Genomic DNA, 20,936 nt, shown 5'->3' on the forward strand with positions numbered 1-20,936 from the left:
TCTTAATGGGTCCCTCCCAACTCGGGATGTTCTATGGTTCTATACAGGACCTCTGTCAAAGGCAGAAACTCAACACAAAACTTTCTAGCAGAGCCATCTGTTCTGTTGGACCTTACTCATGTTCAGGATGCTATTCCCAATTTCTTCTCAGTTTCCACATCCAAAATCATTTTGACTATGCCCTGTTCCTAGGCAGAAGAGAGCCTGCAATTATCTCCTTGCCTATGTTTTGACAGTAATAACTCCATTCCAGACTGCTCATTTTAATAGCAAACACCATTACTGTCTGAGCAATCTCTGCAATCCATGGGAAGCACGCAGTAAGTGCTCTCCTGTGCCAGATCTGAGCAGGGCTCTGTCTTTGTCTGCGGGCACTCATGCTTCCCAGTTCACCAGGGCAGAACAAGTTTGCGCCGCATCATGGTGTGGTGACTGCAGGAGCTATGGGGCTTGCTAGGAGCCCCAGGCCATGTAGTGAGCAGATTTGTTCAGATCTCATCCTTCTGACCGGTGAAGGTCAAACAAAAAGCCTTCATAAGGAAGGGAAAGAGATATCAGGAGAAAAGCAATTAAAAGCATAATTTAAAAATGCAGTTGTGTGGATACTCATGTCAAGTGGCTTTCTTGATGTCATGAGAAGCACTGGACTCTGCCGGATTCTGCCCACATGTCTTTTCCAAAGCATCGGAGCATTCTCCAGTCACACATATCAGAGTTTTTATCCTGGTGAACACGTGCAAATACTCCTAAGAGGAAGAAAGTGAAAGGGAACCAGGAAAACTGCAAATATGAAAATTAAGATTTGGGTCACTTGGCTCAGAGAGAAAACTGCCTGGAGAAGCAATTACTCACAGGTGCACAAAACAGAAATCAAAACAAGCATGAATCAAGTGTGGCAGAAAACAGGGAGATGAACAATAAACAACTGTGGGGAGATTCTATTTGTCATGTCCCCATCCCTGTAAGGGAGAGTGACAGATAGACACGGTAACATCTATATCACCTGTGCGTCGCATCCTGAGTATCAAGGAATCCAGCGCTGTCACAGTTTGCATCAAAACGAATACTACGATGAGTGTTTGATGGGAAAGGGATGGAGTTATCTGTAGAGATGAAAATCATCTGGCTAAAGAACAGCCAGGGCAGTTACACCTCTGACATCAAAATCTAAATTACTCAAGTGCTCATTTTCAGTTTTTCAACTCCTGGCCCACGAAAACCTGCAGCTTCATTGTGCAGGTTAAGACACATTATGTTTTGTTGTTTCTTTTTCAAGAGGCCTTGCTCATAATTAAGTCACTGATCACTGATGCTTCAATTCAACTTACAATTCCTAATTCTCTTTCACTCCTGTCTACCTTTGGCACTAAATATATTTTGCTGGGTATGATATTGCTGTACAGCAGGGAAAAGGAACACATTGTTTTCTACATACACGGAAATTGTGATGAAGAAGGAAAAAAGACTATTTTTTTCTTTAGAAATAATAAGGACTACAGATATGTGAGCAAATGTACAGAATAATCTGCAAGCTATAATTTAGGAGAGAGCTACAAACTTCACACTTGTCGTTTAGAGAGGGAGACAATTACAGAGCAAAGGAGCCCCTGTGCTGTGGGAGTGCATCTCTAACTGCAAATTTATGCTTGTTTATGTATATCTATTAAAATGTATATGAAAAATGCAAACTCCTGAGGATTTGTTGATGCAACAGACACTTTGAAGGCCTTTAAGAAAACAGGCTATTTACCTCAAAATATTTATATCACAACGCATTGGGTTACTATCTACTTTTCTGCTTGCAAATGTCCTCCAAGACCCCAGAGAAAATAAATGGAGTTTCTCTAAGATGCAAGTGCTCTTAAAAAAAGAAATTCTGCTGTGCAATGGGAAGGACACAAATATCTATAATTAGCATGCTTCGCTGAAATAATTAAACACTTGAATTTTCATTTCACATAGCCTGTGTTAGAATACAGAGGCATCTCAGGAATAGAGCTGCTAGGAAAACTGTTCTTGATGAAAAAGTAAATGTTACAAACTGCTATTTCTTCCCAAACTGGATTAAGAATGAAGTTTTTTCCTTTTCTTTTTTAGAGGGAATTTTGGGCTAAGGGAGATATTGCCCATTATAAAATAGACCAATACATACAGGTTAAAGTTTTCATCTATTCTGCCTTAGACATTATTGGCACAAAATGGGACATCTCAGGATTGACTGAAGATGTGAGAAACGTTCATGTGAATCCTACTCAGTGAGAACATTGGATGGTTTCTTTTGCATGGAGTTTGGTATACTTTGGTCTACACCTTCCTGCATTTTCATTTATACCAGCAAGATGCAATTATTTTCAGAACTCATTTTCTTTCTCTTAGTCCTGCTGCTTTAGAGATAACAGGAAGGCATAGAAATATAATGACAGCCAGGTTGAAGCAGTTGCTCTGCACAAGCCTAGCTATCTTTTAGCCCACTTTTGTACACCTCTGTGTGTAAAATGGCAAGGACAACAATAATCTGGTTCCCTGCCTTGCCTGCTGAGACTCTAAGTACAAGAACCAGAGACTGCAGGAGGCAGGAGACAGAAAACAGAAGGAATTCCAGTCTTGCAATGGTACTCCAGAGGATGCACTATCATCACATACCTTACTGCGGAGTTAAAGCAACTGAGGTTGGCATTTTCTACCAAACTGCAGAGGAGGCTACATTCAGAGCAGACTGTTTACTCTGTGCTTCAGGAATATTTCCCAAACTCTTCTTTCTCCAAACCAGCCTTATGTTTAAGAAATGGTGAGCAAACCTTGCTCTACCCACTGATGGTGCTTATAGAGACCCTGACACACCTCCCTGGAGGTGCATTATCCCAGGCAAGAAGATGGGGGATGAGGCTATTGAAGCCAAAGTAATGATGGATGACACTCCCCAAGTGAATTATAAGGGAAATCAATATTATATCAAATACTTGGGTTTGAGGTTGGCAGCAATTTGTGATCGCACTTTCTAATTAGGAAATGCTAACAGGGTCAGGCAAAGTATAGCAAGTTGTTGGTTTTTGTATGTACACCACTGAGAGATGCCTTAATTAATCAGCAAGGGGATGAAAGATAGCAAAGGACACACAATGTGTCCATGCAATATTTTTAATGTACCATGCTTGGCTGTCAGCACTGGAACTCAGAGCAAAGTGACCCCCAATCAAGGGAGAAGAGTTATCAAGGTGGTATATAAAAAAGTGTGAGTGTGTGAGAGTGTTTGCTGTGTCACAGGACTAATAAAGCTTTTGCCCACATGTTTTCTTAGACAGATCTTCAGCGGAAGTCTCTGTAGGCTTGAGCAAATGTGAACATGACTTTCCTTTATTTAAGGGATGCGACCGCAAAGTTGACAGGTTGCCACAGAATAGCTCTAATCCAATTCCTAAGGATAGCAGCATCTGCAGAAGCGGGTTTTAAGTCATCAGTGTAAGACCACGAAGCATCTTCCTCCAGACACCACTACAAATGCAACCTGAAGCCGGTGTTACCGTTGCCTAATGCTGTTAGCCGACGTTTACTGCATTTCTCTCTGCCTCCCAGTGCAAGTAATTTTATTGACACTGAAACCGTGTTCACATTGGAAGATGAGAAGGAAGAGGGAGAGCTACTGGGCTGGCAATACTCACCAGGACTCACTTGCGTGATGTTCAAAGAATTGGTAATTCTGCTTGGTGCCACCTGCCCAGCTGTGCTCCATGCTTGACATAACACAGCATGACAAGGATCATTAGTATAACCTCAGATCTCAAGCTCTAGTCCTCCTGCAACAACCTGCTGCCGGTGTCCATAGCTCTACTTCAACATCCCTTGTACCTGGGATCTGGGGCCGGTTTTAAGGGATATAGATGATTTATTCCATCCTCCCTTTTGTTGTTTGTTTGTGTTGCTCTGATGTTCTAATGAACCATCCCCAGGTCAACCCCAGATCTGCACAGTCAGTGATTACTACAAATATCACCTTCTGGATGACTGAAAATTTCTTTTAGTGATCACAGCACGCAAGTTTGCCAAAGAAAGAAAGCATTTTGACAGGAGCATGCCTTGAAATCCAGTTTTACTGTCAAGCCCATGCTACCAAAGTCCAGCCAGTGCGGCTGATTGCATGAGAATAAAAATGAACCTCCCAGCCATAAAACTGGGGATTTATAAAAGTGACTGTGAAAATCTAGCAAATTTAGTTGATGTAGTTTTCTTTGATGAAATTGGATACCAGAATTATGTCCTTGTCATAGAAATCAAAGAAGTCTTCATCTTTGCTTTAGGTACTGTTCTACACAATCTCTTTTTTCCACAGCGACGCGATTCTGCCAGCTGGCATTGAAGGAGTACGCTCCATTCACACCAACCAAATGAAATAAATCATATTTCATTTTCAGCATTCAAATGAGTCCCTACACTAAAAGCTATTCTGGTGTTGCTTGAAAAGTCTGCCTGAAGGGAAAGTACAGTAAAAAAAAATAATTAAAAATTAAATTAAATTAAAATAATTAAAATTATATTTTAAAAATAATTTAAAATAGAAAAAAAGTTTTTTTAAAAGCTTTACAGATTAAATTATGGACACTAACCAGTAATCAGACAAAAATGGATTATAATTACTAGTTAAAAAGTCTGGACTACAGATAATTTAGTTAGGTTACATAAATACTCACCAGTTATAATCTAGCCAGATATTGAAAAATACAGTTGATTGCTTTGACAGTGAAACTGATGCAACTCATGCAGCTACACATGTTTCATCACTGAAGTCATATTCTATAGCACAACAAGAAAATCCAAACTGATGTGCCCTTGAATGAATGTGTGCCATCTCTGTGCCCGTAAGCCGGTATCCTCCTTGACAGAGTCCTCACAGTAGCTGTCAAGGAGTACAAGTATTCTGATGAATTATCCCCTGCTCACAGTTCAGACCACAGAAACACATCATGAGGGTCACCATGAATCCTCAGGGCTTTTCCAGTTGCTCTGGTCAGTATTCTTCCATCTGTCACCAGCCAAGGTCTCTCCTTGAGTACAACACTTCGGGCATGCTGCCATACATCAGCTGTCAGTAGATCATACCCTGATGGCTCCTCCTGCTCTTGCACCAGGATTCAGCCATGCTGAATTACACAGGGGGTTGCATCTGCCATTAGTGAGAGGAGGGCTCCAAGGCTGGTATCTTCCACATCTTTCAAGAGATACAATTACGTCTCATGCATGTCCAAAGAAGGGCAATGAAACTGGTGAAGAGTCTGGAGCACAAGTAGCATGGGGAGCAGCTGAGGAAAGTGGGATGGTTCAGTCTGGAGGAAGGGGAGGCTCAGGGGAGAGCTTATTGCCACCTACAACACCCTGAAAAGAGGTTGTGGTGAGAGGGGGTCTGCCTCTGCTCCCAGGTAACAGCGATGGGATGAGAAATAATGGCCTTAAGTTGCACCAGTGGAGGTTCAGGTTGGATATTTGGAACAATTTCTTCTCTGAAAGAGTAGTAATGCATTGGCACAGGCTGTCCAGGGAGGTGGTGGTGTCACTGTCCCTGTAGGTGTTCCAGAACCGTGGAGATATGGCACTGAGGGACATGGTCAGTGGGCATGGTGGGAATGGGCTGGGTTTAGATTTGGTGATCTTAGAGGTCTTTTCCAACCTTAAAGATTCTATGATTCTATTTCCATCCGTCCATTACACAGAGTTCTCCTTTCCTGAACAGGAAGGCAGTTGAATTTCAAGGCAAAAAGGCCTCTACATAACTGATAACCTAGGTACATTATAAACATTTTTGTCTCACACGAAGACAGCCAGCTGCAATTCTCCATTTTGCCTTAAGAGAAGGATATTTCTTCCTACTGCTAGCCTCACTGCTACACATTCCTAATCATGCTGTAGCAGACGAGATGTTTGAGAAAGTTTCCATGTCCTCCCAAACCTCAGTGTCATCTTGTGTGTCGTGCTGTTGCATATGTTTAAAGCTTATTTAATATCTACACCTAATCACTCAGTAGAAAAAGTGCCCACAGTAATTTAAATGACTTTTTTTTAAATTCTGTTGAATTCATTTATTTCTTTTATTCAGTCAAAACCCACCATTTTAGATAGGAAATGATTTTTAAAAGAAAACAGATTTCCTTATGAAAAACAGCCTATTTCGTAGAATCATAGAACATCCTGAGCTGGAAGGGATCAACAAGGATCACTGAGTCCAACAAAAAAGTAAACTACCATTAGAAAAAAAGAACAACAACTCGCATTGAACATTTGATGCAGCTATACACCAGTTCCACTAATCAGTACACCATTGGTGTAAAACTTACACTTGTCAACTAGCAACTCCATTAACATCAGTCCCAACACACCTTACCAAGTGAAAATACTGGTGCTGAAAATTCTGGCTGTAAACACGGAGTAGCAGAGGTTGATGTGCATGCAGTGTGATGGCTCCCAGACCTGTGCAAATGTGGCGCTGGTGCTCCACCAAGCAGCAAACAGAATGGATCCATGAAGGTTGCTTCTAGGCAGGGCATCTCTCCTGCTCTCCTGAGAAACACCAACAAGTGGCTCTCAAAACAGAGGTTTTAATTTAATTTCTTTCCCTAGAGCTCATCTTTGGATGGAAATATATCTGGATTAATTTCCTGTGTTCGTGGCAGAGCTGTGATAACCACATGGGAACACATAGTGAGGTGGCAGAAAAACTCTAAGCACGGTATAATGCTCTGAACAGTGCCACCTCCATGGCAGAATAACCTCAGCCTTCCTCCCTCTCAATAATGGCATAGAAATGCAATTGTGTATTGCTTCCTCTGGGAAGGCAATGGGCCGAGGAGACTAAAGGGGATATAAACTCCCCATATTCTCAGCATGAACCAATTATTGGGAGATAAAAAGAAAAATCTGCAGGTGATGTGCCCACATATCATCTGTATAACAGAAATAACAGCACCACTGCTCTACTCAGCTTAGTATTAAAAGGATGAACACGCTGGAAACCTCAGGAGTACCAACAACCTTCTTCACTCCTTCCTAAACTTTACTTCTGAGACACGGATTCCAAAGACACCATCCTCAAATCTTCATTTTGCCATCAGTCCTCAGGTGTCTCAGTATATGCATGCTACAGGGGGAGGTAACTGGAGCCGCTAAGTTTTGCATTCGATTCAATCAGTTTGTTTTGGAAAGACTGTTTTTAATCATTCTCAACTTGAGAGCTGGCAATGCAACATTTCAGGCTGGTTTCATGGCAGATTTATAAGGGAGTTACCGACAAGATCTTAACTATAGAATCATTAATGTATTGCTACAGTAACCCCAGAAACATTCAGTGATTTTTATTGGAACATACATATTTCTTCAAGACAGTTCATGACATCTTATCAGATTTGCTTCTGTAAAGAAAGTTTTCATATTACAACTAAGCCATTTTACTGTTGCTGTGGTAACTACAGCACCAGTTACAAAAGGTAACCACAGAACAAATGCAATCTCTATGTAAAACTCATAGCCAAGTTTCCTTCGTTATCTAGACAAGGAGAGAGAGGTGCTAGAAATAGATATGAATTAAAATTCAACAGCAAATAGCAGCTGGGAATCTGAAATTTGAGGTCAGCCCCTCAATTCTGTGTCCTTCCCAACCTGATGTCTTCCACTCGACTGGCATTGGACTGGTGTGACCAGATGCTGGTGGTGCTCCTGTAGACACCATCTCCCTTTCAATGCTATGAAATCCAAAATTCCTTTCAACCCAAGAATTTTGCAGTCACAAACATCAGGGTACCGATGTGTCTGAGCTGAATGGGTTTGGAACTAATTTGCTTTGAGGAAAATGTATTCCCCATGGATTAATTTTCTCAGGCTCATTTTCATTTAAAAGTACTCTGCACTTGTTTCGTATTTTCATTCCCAAATCTCAACGCAGGACACGGTGGTGTGCATAAAAACTTGGCTTCATTGGAGTGGGGGTTCATTTGATCACCTTCAGTGCAGACAGTGCTCACCTCCCAGATGTGTCAAATCAAAAGGAATATCAAGAAAGCACGTCAGTCACATGAATTTCACCCCAAATCTAGTATGAAGTTGGACCTTATGCAGGAGCAGAAATTTTGTTCCACTCTCTCCCAAAATATGACAGCAGTCTAGCACATTGCCTATTATAGATGGATAATATGTTAAAAACTGCTTTTTTTGCTCTACAACAGTAATTTTTGAAATTCTCAAGTCAGACTTCTGCAAGTCTGGTGGCGTTTCATAAGGGTGCCTGTTCTCACTTTGCAAAATTGATACTGTTTCATTAAGTTTGAGGAAGGAAGGCTGTTGAACAGCAGCACCCTCCAGAACCGACGTCATCTCCTTTAATCAAGGAAAATAACAGTCATAAATCACTTGGTATTTTAACTTCTTCAACAAGGATGGTTACAGTCAGTGTGTGCTATTTTATGGCTCTCATTGCATCTCATATGCAAATGATTTTGTCTTAGAGCCTATGACAATAAATATTGCACACAGAGCTGCTGGGTTGCTTCCACTTCCTTGCATTGAGCTGTTGCACATAGTCATACAGTAATATCTGCACAAAAAGCCCTCAGGACAAATAGTGTCATCTGCAAAACAGCCTCGCTGGAGGCAAGCATAGGGTTATAAGTGGAGTTAGCAGGGCCAATAACCACGCGTACCACTTCAGAAATAGGATTTTCTAGCAGAGAGACTACAAATGCCATTTCTGGAGAGATGGAGCGCTGGGAAGATAACTTCAGGTTGTTTGAAATCTGTTCTTCCCACTCTCGTCAGCTTTGTTTCAAACAAGTCCATTGGCCTGTGTGTACTTTCTCATTTACAAAATGGATGGGTTGCCTGGCAATCCAGAGAAAATCTGGTCCCATTGGCCCTTTGAGACCAAGGAGTTGCCCCAGTAATTATGGGGGCTCTGAATTATCCTTTAGAAAGCTACAGTATGGCGAAAAACCCTCTTCTCAGCCTCTGAAACGTTGTCATTTTCCATTCAGTTCTGCAAGACCTCCCTGGAAGGGTTTGCCTACATGTACAGTAATAACACAAGATAATTGCACAGCCACTGAAATAATGCATGAGTCTCTGGGAATGAGACCTCGGAAAGGTCACAGACTCCCTCATTATCTTTCTGCTTTCTTTTGTTTCTCTGCTCTGCCCTTTTTTATCCTGAGAAAATGCTTCTGAATGCTAATGGCACAGTGCTTGGCATGCTCTTCACCAGCCATGTCAGCATAATTAATTAGGATGGTAGAACAAACACCATTTCACACAGGTCAGGTAAACCCATTTTGACACCAGAGGAAGAGCAGACACAGGAGGATGATGCACAGTACCTAACCACATTGCCAGGACTCAGGAAACAATAGAAGAAAAGAAATTTCAGCTGGAAGTCATGGGATGAAATGGAGAGAAATGCAGCCTGCCTATCAATGGAGATGTATTATAGCAGGGAGTCACCTGGGAAGGATGCTGGAAACCAGACGGAGCTTTGAGGCTCTCCACAGACTGAGTTAGACCTTGCCTTTAGGCACAACGTGAGCACAGAACAATGCAGGAAAGCATTTATGGCTCATTTTCCCTTTTCCTTCTGTCTTGCTGACTGGCAGCAAGATTGGCACCTAAGCGTTTTCCTACAGCTCTGAACACTCCGATCCCTTCCCATTGCCCACGGACCTTTTCCAGGGACTCAGTTAACTAGAACAGAAGCATTCATTTCATTCTATTTATCCTTTCACATACACACACTTGTGTTGCAAAAGGTCATTACAGAAATAAGGCAGCCTTTAAAGCCACGGGGAATATTTCTGCATCTTCAGTGAACAGATTGTTCTTCTCATACACAACCTCACATACGTGCTACCCCCAAGGAACAGAAGCAAAATACTGTTGCTGCTCACAAGATGTTAGTCATGCTGAGACGCCACGATTCCTTCTCATTTAACACAGGTGCCTGTGAGAGCTGCCACATCCGTATTTTGGGCTTAGAAATCAAAGGAAATAGCCCATATGTCAGCATTCCCCCTTGCAGTCAGAGAATGCCCCAATGGGAGGTTTCAAAGTAATGTTCTGGTGGAAAAATCCTGCAGTGTCTATCCAGCCAACAACTTTAGCTCATCCTTAATGTACAGTTGGCATGGATAAGTTTAATTAGAGCAGATCTCTGGGACACCATGCCTTGCTTGATGTGGGTGTCACACAGGCAACCACTGGGACCAAGAGCAAGACAGCTAATGAGGAAACCTCCCCCTGCTCCTTCTTGTTCATCCTTCTGGTTCCTCCTCACTTGGGAAGTTGCTCACATTTGAGCCCTACTGACATAAAATGCTTTAATTTGGCACCAGACTTAAGGCACCAAACTGTTTCAAATGGAGGGCTATAAGCAACACTCATTTTTCCCTTTCTTCCTTGGTATAAGATGAAGTTTGGGGGAGGAATGTTAATTTCTGCATCTCTCATCTGACTGATCAAATATAATATTTTTAAATAGAAAGTGTAAACCGAGCAACTTCAAATGTCAAAACGTTTCAGAGTGGTATTAATATATTGATTCTCATGTCCTCTGACACACAAGGAACACGATCTCATTGACTGAGTGGGGAAGTACTCCATTTCTGATTACTTTAAATGTCAGAACGGTCAAATTGCTACATTCAATACCACAGCAAGGAAGGACGTGTGGCCAGATTGATCTCCTCCTATGCATTAGAAACAGATGCTATGCATGTAGGGGAGGGCAATACTGACTTTTGATACCATTCAGTTGAGTGAAAGCCTCTGCACCATGAATGCCTGAAGAAACCGCCCCGAATTTTGCTGTCATTTGTTATCTCTCACCCTTTAACAAAAGGAACTCTGAGTAGAAGTCCTTTAGAGAAATAAACAGAAGCAGAAAATGGACCAGTTCATGGTGTAAATAGATTACAGGAACTAATGGAACCACCTACAAGAAAGAATTATTCCTCACAGATAGGTAGAAATATCAGCAAGGATGAGCGGTAAGCACTGAGACAGAGCAAAGCAGACCAGTGGCACAGAGATGCCCCATGGTGAAATCCATCTGCTTCAGCCAATGGGTGGTTCAGGTCCCAAAGACCAATCTTACTATTGATACACTGATTTTTGGTATTCAGCAAAGCAATTAATTCCAATAAGCTGGGCCAACTCTGAATGCATCTTACAGGCCTCCCTTGAAAATCCTGTGGGACAGTGTAGAGCATCTTACAGAGGACTTGCAGAGCACTCATGCAGTGTGCAAACTCCGTGCAGGGCTGCATCGTGCTGCAGGGATGGGAGATATTTCCTTCTGCAGTTATCTTCCCTGTCATTTTTAATGCTTTTCTTGTAGAGGTCCACATCTCTAGTACAGCTTCTCAGCCAGCTCCAAGGGAATTTATTTCTTCTCCTCAAAAAACTGCTTTTCAGTTTCAAACAGAAATAGGTTTGTCAACTGGATGGATTTGATAGTTAGATGAATGTGTTTTATCAACGGAATGGATTAGGCTGTTTGCATTTTGTCACCGCAATCTCAATCCATCCTGCCAATAAAACATATTTCATCAAAGCTTTAGGCCACCATGCTAACAGAATGTGTTTTGTCAACAGCCTAAATCCATCCTGTCAACAAAATCCATTCCAAAGGAAAATAACTCAATCTCTTCTGTCAACATCAGGAGCAAAAACTTGGTTGTTAGTATATGGAAAGCAAAAACAAACTCCACAGTTAACCATCCATATTTTCAGGTTAAAATGGGAAAAATACAAAAGTATCTGTCAGCTTAGCATATGTAAATGAAAACAACTGGGATAATTAAACTATACATAAACATTTCCTGCTGTGATTGGGATGTGAACAAGCTATGGAGGCGTCCAGTCTGAAGCTTGAAGCTTCTGCCACCCAGACTTCAGAGCCAGATCCTAGAAGTAATGGTTAATGATTACGTATTAAGAAAACTCAGAGGCTCTGAATGCAAATTACCAAAGTTCATAGAAGACAGAGAGCCAGAAAGCCAATTTCTCTTGCTGACAGAAAGCTACAGTGGCAGAAACATAAATAATGCTGTCATGGAGGCTCCATCCTGTCCCTTGTGCTTTAATTAGAGCTTGCAAATTAATTGGACTGATCCAGCCATTACAGTCAGTCATGCTACTCCTTATCTGTACCTCTGCTGTTGCTTTCTACAGTCACTTTAAGGCGCAGTGTAGATTTTTTAAGCAAGGATAACATCAGGTCAATGACTGAGCCTTTCCTAGGAAGCTTCAGTGTAGCAAGGGCCTTTAAAGTTCATAGGCACAGAAGCAGAGATGACTTATGTTGAGTTTGAAAGGACATTCTGGTAGGTGGCAGTCCTGTTTGTGTCTGCACATGCACACACATTGAAGCAATAACTATAACTTTGTAGAGGAGCAGCTACAGGACACAACCATTCCTTTGCTCCCTGGGGAGCAGATTCGTACAGAACTCCTTTCAATATAAGATTCACTACTTCCAAAGTTTATTGGAATGGTCTCAAAGCAAGATTGCACATACTGAAGTCTGATAGCTCCAACTCCTTTAGTTGTAAAAGAGGCTAGTCTCTCTGCTCATTAGTGCTCTCAAAAGGACATTGTGAATATTCACAGTAGCTTCCATTCCAAGCTCTAAGCCAATAAAGATTGATTGCTGTCATATAACCGAAGTCAGATCAGTTTTCAGAAAGGGTTTAGAGCCTTTGGGTGCCTACCTTGAAATGCTATAAAAGAGCACAAGCCATACACCTACTTTCAGAGAAGACAGTTCGTGAATTATCTCAGCTGGGCATCCAAAATTGACCTCATTTAAGAACAAGATGTTTGTTTCTCTCTAAGATTAGCCAATGTGGACCTGTAAACCTCAAATTTCAAAAGGCAAAAGAACTTAATAAAATGGCACTCGATTAAACACTCACATGACTTTATTTTGCTGCTTTATGTTGTTATCCTTGGAGCTGGTAATGTTAGGACAGCCTTGGGTAGGGGAAGGTGAGAGAAGAGATGCAAGACTAAAAATCTAAAGCAGATAAAGTCTAACAAATCAGCTTTTCTCCAATAACTAAGTAGAATATGCATAAACCTGGGGTCATTGCAAAGTAAGCTACATTTGTTATCTTAGCCTATCCCGAACCTTGATATAAGCACAAATAAGAAAAAACCCTACGTGTTGTGAAAGAGACCTCTGTGTGCTCGGTACTCCATTAAAAATTCATCCTGAGCAACAAGATGTCACATACATCACTCCGTGCTAAGGAAAGACTTGCATCATTAAATTAATTCAATTTCTCCAGTTGCTCACTTCAGCGTTTCACTACTTGAAGTGAAATTCCTGCTATTTTACAATTGATTCCAGCCTCTTATTAAAAGGAGCCTTACCTTCCTCCAGATGGTCTGTGCTAATTATCAGCCTTTTGCTCTGCATTATCTTAGTCTGTATTTTGAAGCAAAAGGATTCGTTTTAATCACACAAAACAGTAATAAAATCATCTCCATGGGGAATTCCACAATGTTGTGGGTTTTTTTCACCTACAGAATAGTCTTAAGTGTTTAATGATTTATTGATAGAGTTGCTTTGACTTTTTAAGCTTTTTAATTCTCTTTAATATTCACACTGCCTTCCAGACCCTTGATTATACCACTTGCCTTAATCATTTACGACTTGACATCATCTTTGCGGGCTCTTACCAAGTTATGTTTCATAATGTTTGGCAAATAAATATAAACAAAAGCAGCAGGTATTAATTTTTCCTATTAATAGAGGTTCTTGTATTGTGACCTCTGGCAATGGGATGCTGCACCCTCATCATTAACAGGATCAAGTCCTTTAGGACAGAGATCATCTATCAGTTACCACTGCAGAAATTCATACTACTGCAGAAATACTGTCCTCATCTCATGAGAATAAATGTCTTTTCTGCATGCCAAATTCTCATCTGGGTCTTACAAGTACTAATCCCTTGACAGCTTTGTAGCATGACTTCTACTCTCTCATCATATACTTCTATACACAGATTTACTTGTCACCTGTAACTGGATAACATGGGATATTCAGATCAAACGGCATGAGGAACATCAGTGCTGACCTGGCAGCTAGGAACACAAAAATTATTTGGTGCAGTCAAAGCTATCGGTCACACTGACAACATGAACCACAAGGAGAAATCAAAATGTGGCTTCCAGTAGTAATGCAGAGCACAGTAATGAGCTGTTGCTGTTGCAGTTCAGCATGAGGGCTAGAAAAAAAACATCAGGAGAAAATGTTCGTAAATGCATCCATAGACACACACACATGTATATGTGTGTATTGTCATAGAAGCATAGAATATTCCAAGTTGGAAGGATCATTGAGTACAGCTTGTGGCTCCAGTATACTCATATTCATTATCATCACAGATGAAACAAATAGTTTATTTTACTTCTAATAGCTTACTTCTGGCTCATACTCAGTGCCCGTGCATTTCCAGTGCAGGATTCCTGTATTTGCATTTTTATTAAAACCTTATCAAGCCTAATGCCTCCATTTGTCATGGTACAATTATATGAAAGTAGAGATTAGGAGGTCTTACACATCCCATCTTTTAGGTACTTTATCATGACCTTGTAGTGATGGCATTCATCAAGTCAAACCTCAGTGGCCCCCTCGACCACCACATGCACTCTGCCTGTCACCTTTGTTTTTCCAGTGTTGCTTCCTAGACAGATTGTTTCTGAGCAATATCAGAGCTGGAAATTCAGTGCTGATTTGTCCGACTGAAGGGGTGGGTGGGACACACTCTGACTGTAAGTGAACTGAATAGAAAACGTTCAGATGAGAAACCAGAAGAATCGCTGTTAGCCTTTAATCTCAGCAATTTTAAGAAAGCAGTAGCAGGTGTATAACTCAAGGAAGCTTTCTTCAAAAGCGCAGAGGATATTGTGTCCCCCTGCAAAATCCATAGCTTTCCTTCAGAGTAATGAATCATCTCAGCTTAGCCAGGAATACACACCCTTTCCGGAGGAAAAAAAAAAAACAATCAAAACTCTTTGATGCTCTTTGCTTCCCAAAAACAAAGCACTGTATCTGCAATACCCTCCTGCAGCATAAATTCATCCATTAATTGGGATCCTAAACCACAGCTTTGAAACTAGCTCTGCTTTCTGTTAAACATATTTCAGCATTGCTTATTAGAGAAAAAACAAAAAGCCTTTCATTTAAACACTGCCATAGCAGTACCTATGCTGGCTTCTCTCCAGCTCCCAAGGCATCGGTAAACTTGAGAAGAGATTTCAGACTTCAGAGACCTTCCCATCACTTTTTTCCTCTTTGGAGATTCCAACACTAATGCTCTCTCATCCCTGAGGAACTGCAGGAATAGTAGACTCAGCAGTGAGATATCAAGCTCCTATTTGATATCCTATACATATTTTTTTAAAGCACTGTATTATTTATTAAATGAATTACTATGGAAATATTAGCAAGCTGAAATAATTATATCATTTAACTCTGAGGATGACAAGACCATGTTTTGATATATTCCAACTTTGGACATAGAAGCTCATTGCAACATGAAAACTTTTCCAAATTGAACTTTCTCTCTGTTTTCACTGCTCCCATCGCATCACCGTGCATATGCAGGCAATCAGAGATCAAACAGTATGTGATAAATTCACAGCTGAATTGAAGAACGATGTTTTCATGATGAATACCCCATCCTATGGAGGAAGGATTTTGCATGACACAAGACCATGGTTTTCAGAAATAAATGCAAAGCATTTGTTGGCTAGAAACCTGGCAGTTCTGCAAGGGTTAGGCAGTAGACTGGCCAAATGCCATCAGCTTCGGGGAAAAGATGTCCAATTGCTCAAATTTACCCATCAAGACAGAAGATAAGGCAGTGACAGGTATAATCTACAGGGACTTTTCTTGAGGGTTCACCTTATTAACCTCAAACTCAACCGCAATACCAAAAAGTCTCAACTCCCAGAGAAGTTGATGGGAAAACTTGAACTGAAATTATTTAGGGAAGAGCTGAGTGATCCCAATTCCCTTCTGAGTCTGATATGTCTTGTCCAGGTAACTCCCAGGTGAATGAGAAACTGTCCTCGGCTGAAGCCTGGTCATGGGTTTTATCGGAAGGAGATCCAGTAAGGAATGGCAGCCGTCATCTTGTATGGCAGCTTCTCTAGGTTGCTCTCAGGCAAGCTTGCTTCAGAGAGCAGAGATCCATATTAGCTGGAAATAGCTTAACAGACACAATATTTCAAAGTGAACACGTGCAAATAGGCAGAGTCACTTCTGCTCTTTAGATCTCCAGAGAAGGAGAAACCTCTCACTGGAGCTCTTACCTTTTATCCTTTCAGTGAATCACATCACAAGCTTTGGGCAGTCATGAAGCAGCACCCCAAAGTGATGAGCCTTTCCCTACTTACTTCCAGCTCAGAAAGCATCTACTGGTTCCATGCAGAGGAATTCCTGAATGGAGAAGAGATGCAAATCAAGGTGTGGCTAGCAGAGATCTTCCAGCTGTTTGCAGTGTGGATTGGAGAGCAACAATAGGATGACATCTCTAATTTCTCATTTCAGCTACAAATACGCTGCTGCAATTGTAATTTATCAACCATGGATTAATTCACATCCCCTTGAACTTCACTGGGAAAGGATCTTCCCTAATTCCTTCTCTTAGCCCAGCTCTCTAGTTCTGAAAAGTTACTTTCCAGGTGAGCAAATGCTACTGCACCCCCCACCAAAATTTGCTGCAAAGCAATGAGTTGGGCCTACGGTGCTTTGAAGCAAATAGCAGCTAAATCACTGCAAAAAATCCCTCACTTGGCACAAAACACTGCAAGCAGCAAAGCCACTTTGTAGCAGCATGGAGGAAAAGAGGCTTAGCAGCCCAAGCATTGCATTTCCAGCACTGTAAAAGCTGGTCAAATAATGGAAAAAATTATGCAAGTATGAAGTCATTTGATGATAGATGGGGAGGATTAAGCTCTGTTGAATAAGTTATCCCCTGCAGAATATATTTCAGCCTCACCATCCTGCTTGACAAATAATGGGCAGATTATCTGGCTAAATTTTGCACAAGGTAATGTTTCCTAGGGTTGTAAACCATCCCTTTAACATACTAAATTAAAAATTTTAAAATATATATATTTCTTAATTTGAAACTTGCTTTCGTAAAGTTTCTCTGCCCATCCTTAAAAATTCATCTGCACAAAAGAGCACAATAAAATCAATCTGCACGAAGTCTCAAAATGGATTTATTAAACGGTATTAAATCCCTATGATGACTATGTGTTCATTTTAATATTTTTCATAAATGCAATACAATAAAATGACCTAAGGCTACCCTGAATCCAGATGAGAATTAACAATGTGGTTTAATTAACCCTCTCCAAGTTCAAAATTTCTGTGACTTCACCAAAAATATTCTTAAAAGAGTTTAGAAATTTGTCTGCACTGTGGCAGCCATCTGACAAAAGGGAGAAGCATGATTCCAGTTCCTGTTCCGCTATGGAGTATTTTCACACTGGAGTCTTTGTTATGCCAAGGACCCTCACAATAAATGATCTGCAGACATCTCACTCGCGTCCTCTGGCTGAAAGTGAATGCCAATACCATTACTTAGATTTCCCATAAAGGGAGCAAAGCCATTTTTCTTGCCTTCCTGTCTGCCTTCCCCTCCCAAATCAAATAAATTTTAGATATTTAAATGAATTAAAAGGTAATAAATCCTCACCTGAGAAATGGTAGAAGTGCATAGCAAACACTGTGCTTAAATAATTTAGAAAAATGACCTGCTGTGATATTATGCCTTCTGAAGTTCTGATATTTATTAGAGTCCCTTTCTTTGTGCTTTGGCTCTTTCATGAATACCATTACATCAGTAGAGGTGTCCCATGCTACAGTAGTGGTTCGTTGGCTTAGTGCACCTCTAACAGCTCCTCTTGTTCCTTTCTGACAGCTGTGGCACCTTGGAATGAGAGCAATGATGTGGTCCATAAATAGTGTAAGGCCTAAACAAGTACAAAGAATCTAACATTTCTGATGTGCAGTGCTATGAATCTCCTTAAAATCCTTCCCAAACGCTCAACCAAAGACTCAAGGTCACTCCGACTTCAACTGGACTGCAACAGTGACAAATCTGGTCCAAAGCAAAAAGTTTTAGCCTATGTATCCACAAGAACTAATTGAACACAGCAAGATAGTGTAGCTCATTTCTGCAAAGGTTAGCTACTGGAAGGGTGAATGTTAACAACCACATTGTTCCTCATCCAAATAACGTCCATGCCTCCAAAGTCAATGCAAATCTCAATAAAAACAACAACAAAAAAAAGATTTCTAAAGATGAGAAGAAGGTGATTTCACTGTTTTTATGAATGCTTTTATAAAATGCTTTGTGATTCTAAGCAAGCCATTTTATTTCTGTCCTCTATCTGGATAGAAAGGATGAAACTTCTTTTTTATCTCTCATTGCCTTGACTGTAAATTCTCTGGGACAATGATCACTTCTTCGTACGTCTCTGGAAACAGATTAACACATTGAGCACTTGTCTCTGATGCAGCATCCATTAATGGAATTAATTAATGGAATACAAGCATACTTCTGTAAAACGTTCACAATTCTTTCTGCACTCTAAATGGATTTCTGTCACTATAAACCTGCTGCTTAAACTACCTGACTGAATTCCCCACAGCAAATGCCCATTTGCTGAAAGGTTATATACAGATGCAAATCCCAGTTCATAATACAATCCAGGAAATAGGAAAGTATTTGAGAATATTCTATTTGAGAATTGTTCTTCACGTAGCAGTAAGGTTCTGTCATGAGTTTTACATGTTTCCCTGAAAAAATTGTTTTTAAATAGAAAAGGCAGGCAAAAGCAGAGAGAGCAGAAGGATAATTCCCTTAATTTTACAGAAATGGCCACTGCTGATGGAAATCCCCATCTAACCCCAACCACTTCCAGCCATCCTGCTCCCTCCTGTCCTAGCCTTCCATGTGGGCAGACACAACTGCTTGTGAGTTTGTAAGGCAGTCAGAACAAAACCAGATCTATGTTAAGAACAACCCTTTCTTCTTGCAGGGCTAGTTTTAAAGCACGCTGATTACCTTGTTATTCATATATCAGCCAAACAAGTGCTTGAACTGGATCAGCAGGCCATGTCAGAACCTGAGTGGAAAGTAGAAGGCGTCTGCTGCTTCCAACATCCCCCTGCCTACCAAAAGAGAGAACTGAAGAGCCAACATTTTAGCCATGCGTATGCTTTTCTGCACAACCTCTAGTACAATAAGGGCCAGAAGACTTGATTTTCTAGGCCCTAAGTCAACAGAAGTGCTAATTCCTCACGAAGAGGTCACAATGAGAGTTCAAGTAGAACTAAGTTATGAACAGGTGGATCCACAGGCATGTGATTCATGTATTCATTTGAGTATGCGCAACCTGACCCAGGCAACAGGTAAATCTACTTTCCAAAGGTGAGTTGCTGAAAATTTATTTCGTAAGGCAATGTGCTTGATTCAGACAGTAACGTTCCTTTTTCCATGTTCAGTGCACCATGTAAAATAGACAACGCACAGAATAATAGAATCATAGAATGGGGTGGGTTGGAAGGGACCTCAAAGATCATCTAGTTCCATCCCCCTGAAGCAGACAGGGTTGCCAGCCACTAAATATTATCTGTTTTTATATGCAGTAACTTCTGGACAGTTTAGCAAATGGGCCATCTGATAAGCATGATCTGTTGTCAAATAAGAAATTAAGTCTTCTTGGGTGGATTGCTTTTATTAGTCCATATAAACTGTATGTTGGTGCACAATACTTGTTGGGTGTCACACACCAAACCCCTTCCCAACTCCCCCATTTCTCATCTTCAGCTCAGAGCCCTCACATTGCTGAGAATCCCAAACAAGATATTTCATATCCATTTCATAATAAATGCCCAGTGACAGATATTGAGCCCACACTGGTGGGTAACTTAATCAACAGTCAGTTCCCAGCAGTTTGTATAGCAAATTATAGCTGGCATTTAATAGAACTGTAAAACAGAAATAGCTTTAACACACCAGTTGGTATTTTAAACCACATAATAAATTCAGTGCTACCCAGTTACATATCAATTAATAGCACTAAACATCTTTAATGTATTAACAAAGAAGTCGTTCAGACATTAAAATTTGGATTAATTAAAGCAGCAACGAGGCTATAACTGTCTGGTATTTTAGAATTCACCTGATCTTTTCAGCCATTACAAAAGGACCTTTAGCCAACATATAACTGCCTCATGAAATTTAAACGCTAGGGAAAATTAAAAACATGCATTTGCAAATATTGCTCTGGTGCACTTGACTCTGGCTCAGCGTAGGGCAAGGCGGCAGCCCCAAAGCACCAGAATTAACAAAAGAGCAGCTCCAGAAGCTGTGTTATTATTTGAGGTGATCTGAACCTACAGCAGATGCACGCGGAAATCAAGTAAACTGTTCCATTTAAAATCTCACCAGTGACTCTGCATATTTACCCAGCGATTTGTGGCTGGCTGGCTGGGTTGCAGAGTTAACTGGGAAAAAGCAAACAGGAGCACCAGAGCTGTGTCTGCAATGGCACCTGCTGACCTGTAAATATTGCAGCAAAGAAAGGGAAGAATAATAGGTTGGACTCACCCTGACACAAGCTTTTAGCACAGAGCTACCTCCAGGATGATTACGGCCTGTTTGTAGGTGTACTTTTTTGTGCTCATGGTTTCACAATTTGCAACTTGTCTATGTGCTTGCTCCCTAAGGCCAAAAGGAAATGTTTACAAGAACACCAAGGCAGTGCTTTTCCCTCACAGATCTTTACACATCGTCAGAAGAGACATATTTACAGCGGACCTTTTGCCTGTTATTCTCAGGACGCTTTGCACAGGGATTTACAAGACCTGAAGGTAGTGCAGA

This window comes from Numida meleagris, chromosome 21, assembly GCF_002078875.1.
Source record: "Numida meleagris isolate 19003 breed g44 Domestic line chromosome 21, NumMel1.0, whole genome shotgun sequence".
Classification (NCBI taxonomy): Eukaryota; Metazoa; Chordata; class Aves; order Galliformes; family Numididae; genus Numida; species Numida meleagris.